Below are 4,627 nucleotides of genomic sequence, written 5' to 3' on the forward strand. Positions count from 1 at the left end.
TTTTTTTTGGTTTATTAAAAGCCGTTCTTAGATCATTTACCGCGTACAAATTAACATTTTAATTATATTATTATTAGTTTATTTTTTTTTTTTTTGGTTGGTTGGTAGTTTTCACCTGCTGTGCTGATTATGTTTATCGTTGCACCAACAGCTTTGAGGTGACAGTCAGAAGCGGCGCTTTATCATACATTTAAATAATCCGAAAATAAAAAGGAATATTAAAAAAAATAAAAAAAAAAAATAAAGATATTAAATAAGAGCAAATTATGTAGCATTCGCGTGAACAAGATACAAACGAGCATCCAGGCTTAATATATATAAATCAGAACTTGTGAGTGCCTGCGAGAATGCGATGTTCACATGCGCGACTGGACGTGTGGACTCTGTGAAGTTTTACAAACCGACAAATCCACAATGGATTGCGCTGATGGGTAACTTTTCATCACCGAAATGGAGCTTGATTTATGCAAATCATTTCAGTTTAGTGAGCGTGTGAAGCTTGTGTTATAATTTTTATATCTTTTTTTATGCGTCCATTAACGAGTGTAAAAAAATTATGTTTTCATCGTCTTCATCATCGTCAATTTATTCGTTTCATAATTATATATGATCAAGAAACTCCGCGCGATCGACTTCCATTCATAAGCGATTTTTTTTTAATCTGGGATTTATTTTATTTTCATTTAGTTTTTGGTTGTGAATTAAAGTGTGAATTAATATTATAAATCAAACAACAACAAAAAGTGGAAAAAAATTCAACTAAACCAAATAGCACTGCAATGGCTCATAAAAGTGTCAAATTAACTGAATAATTTGCTTTTGCTTACTTACTTAAGAAATCGGCGTTAAATTACTTTTATCTAAACAATATTAGTTTGTGTTCTTTTTATGGAAATATTTCACAATTTTTAATAATAAAGAATATCTTGGTGTGATTACTAAATAATTATGTTTATAATTATTATGTTTATAAATGTGAATTTACTATGATATCAAAAGTGGTAGTGAAAAGTTTTGACAAAAGATAGTTCTAAAGTATCTTTGGTAATCATAGAAATATTAGCTAAATTGGAAAAAAACATTATAATGAGATTACAATCGTCTATAGTGAAGAAATGTACAAAAATCGTAATAAATTTTTAATATATCTGCTTTGGATAATGGAATTGAGGTAAGTGTAAAAAATTTGTATTTATTACTTTTTGAAGGAACATTTAGTTAAGGTTATAAAAATCACCTTTCCCTTCACTTCAAGTCATATTTAGTACTACTTTCTAAAGTTAAAGTTTCGTTTAAATTGTATATATATACATATATATCAATGATTTGAAGGTTTTGTTTTGTCTGACTATTAAAACGTTAACGAATAGAAAGGGTTTTAAATTTAAATAAGAAAATGTATAAATTCTATATATTAACCAATTTTGGGTAATATATTATATATGAAAAGTATCTAAAATTTATAATTTGACATAAGTGCGTAAAAGTTATTGCTGCAAGTTTTTAATCTCAACTTAGTAATACACATGAGCTTACACCTATATATTTGTTGCGAATCTCATGCTCTTTAGATATTGGTGAGATATGTGTATATATTAAAAAAATTTATAACATATTTCTGGAATTTCAACGTTGACACATTTCTATATGGACCACATTTTCTTTCCATGCAGTGAAGATATAAGGCGTACATATTTTTATGATATGCTAAGCGTATTCTCATTATCATAGGGAACATCACTTTTATTATGATTTATTTTTTTAAGTCGTTTTTAATATAGTAAATAGTTCAAATATACTTACAAAATCGACGTTTGATAACCTAATTAAGCTAATGGGATCATACCCAATCAATGATTGTAAGTTTGATTCAGCCTCGATGAAGATCTCTACACACTTCGAAACCTTATTTATACTATATATTACAAGGAATAATATAAAGAAATATGTTACATATACAAATCGCCGGCGTGAATTGTCACACCGGCTTAATGATATGCAGCAAAAACTTAATAACCTGTGTATAGCGTCCTGCAAAGTTGGACTAAAAACCAATACACAGAAAACAAAAGAAGTCAGAATAAACAATCGAGTTGATGAACCTTTGAAATTAGAAACGGAGACCGTTGAACGTGTAAATAAATTTCAGTATCTGGGGAGTATTGCTTCAGAAATACAGGTTGACATCTTCTACAATTGTTCATTTAGATAAACGAACTCATTTTTAATAAAAAATATTTTCATAACAAGCTAGTAGTAATATATAAATGATTATTTTCTAAAATTTTCTTAAAATAATTACAAATAAATATCCCATAAACAAAAATTCACAAGTGTTCATACATCGACTATAAAAAAATAATTTTAATAAATAAACAAAGATACTCTTTTATGTACTCAAAACAAAAAGATTTAAACTGTATTTAGGGATTGTAGTTTAAACTAAATACCATATGGGATTGCAGCTTAAGTACCTAAATATCTTATGAAAGTGATTGTAATTCTTATAGCAAAACGTATATAAACATTGCTATAATTACTTTGTATAACATTGTATTGAAACATACTTATTCTTATTACGTTATAAGTGTCTTAATAAAATCTGTTCATTGATATGTTCTTAACAATCTAATCCAATACAAATGTTTCTTCTTTCTATACAAATTCGGAAATGAACAAATCATTTTCCTTTTTTCATCCTTTTCTGTATTTTGTCAGTACGAGATTACTTCTTTTATGAGTTGAAGTAAGATCACCTAACAATGATAAAAGTATCCTTTTAATAATATATTTTGTATTAATGTCAAGAGTAAAGTGCCCAGTTATAGTTATCATCAAATTAACAGTGCTTCCTCAATGGGCCATGTATATTTTTAGATGGTATTCTTTAAAGGCATTTGTTGCCAATGCTTTGTAAAGTTATTTTGCAATTTACAGCATTGACTCTTGTTCAAAGTAAAGACATTATCTAGGAAACAATTATGTTTATAGTTTTAATTTTTAGTTTTAATTTTTGAATGAAAAATACATTTTGAAAGTAAAAACCTCAGTTGAACAAAGATCATCGTTTCAACTTTTCTTATTTAAAAACCATTATATCGTTTAAATACGATTACACCATTTAAATACCATTAATATTCAACTGAAAGGTGGTCTATTAAAAAATTTAGACGAATAGAAGATTAAAACTTTTGAATTGTGTGTATAAGAAAAATGATAAATGATGTGTATATATGTTTACAGAATTTATCTCGGTGTTTAAGAAACTAAACCAACTTTTGTAAATAATATTAAATCCTTACCTTATTTACTTGGATCACGTAGCGACAGCACTAGGAGTATTGAACTAATCGGTTGTAGATAGTAATATAAGCGGAAGTAAAATATCAGGAAGTACACCTATTCGATGATAATTTAAGTTTGAAAAAACGGCAACACACATAGCGCAGGATCAAACTAGATGGCGCAACGTAACAAATAAAGTGGATTTATCATAAACCGCAAAGTTCTGTTAGAGCAATAGACGACACTAGAAGTCTTAAAAAAAAATAAAAAATTTTTTTAGTCCTTAGTTTGGTAAAACTAACTTAAGTTACAAAGTACAATATACTGTTAATCTTTAATGTTCATCTATAGAAACTATTCATATATTTTAGTTGTATATAGTATATAATTTCTAACTATGATAAAAAAGAAGTCTACAATTATAAAGAATAAAAAGGAATCGAAATCTTAAGATTTGTAAAATCAAATTAATAAAATACTATGTTCAATATTTCGAACGTCTTCGGTCGTTATTTTAGGAAATATTTCATATAATTGTTGTAAATCGTTTCTAATGATGACTATAGAAGATAATTGATATATGAGGCGTAATTATTTTAAAATAAATTTATAATAATTAATAATAAAATTAATAATAATTTATAATAAATAATAAAAGTAAACAACATTATATCGAATAATTTGGTTAATTCGAAGTTATTGTTACAAGATTAATGGATAGTAAAAACAGTTCTGATCAATTTCACGTAAGATGATTCATGGCTGCTCAAAACATTACTCCTAGATTCCTATATTCTATATATCTTAAACTACCTAATTTTTTGTATGCTTAGATAATATTTTTTAAATGTAAATTAGTGTGTAAAATTTGTAACAATTTTCAGTAACAATTTTTAATTCAATGAATAGCCAACGCTTACCACCCTAGTTGAAATATGAGAGACATAAGTAAATAAATAATTTTGCAGTTTAGACTCGAGTTCTAAAACAAAGTATATATTACAGTCTATTTGGAAAAAATTGTATCTGAGCTCTAGCCTCTTGTATTTTTATTTCTTAAGTGTCTGCACTTTATAGAAGCGATATAAAAATCTTTTTTTTTTCTTGGAATAAACTTTAATCGTAACTGTATTTTGTGATAAGTATTTCTGTGATTATAAGATGATTTTTGAACTTAAAGATTTTTTCCTTTTAAATCTTAGGTATACATTGTATTTAGAGAGGTTTGCGCTAAGAAATCTGAACTGTTTGTTTATTAAATTTCATTTTTTGCTGACATTTCTACATAGATATTTTTTAAAAAAATGTTTATTTTGAGAATTTGAAATGTCTAAAAAGTTTT

Source organism: Teleopsis dalmanni, chromosome 2, assembly GCF_002237135.1.
Source record: "Teleopsis dalmanni isolate 2A chromosome 2, ASM223713v2, whole genome shotgun sequence".
Taxonomy (NCBI): domain Eukaryota; kingdom Metazoa; phylum Arthropoda; class Insecta; order Diptera; family Diopsidae; genus Teleopsis; species Teleopsis dalmanni.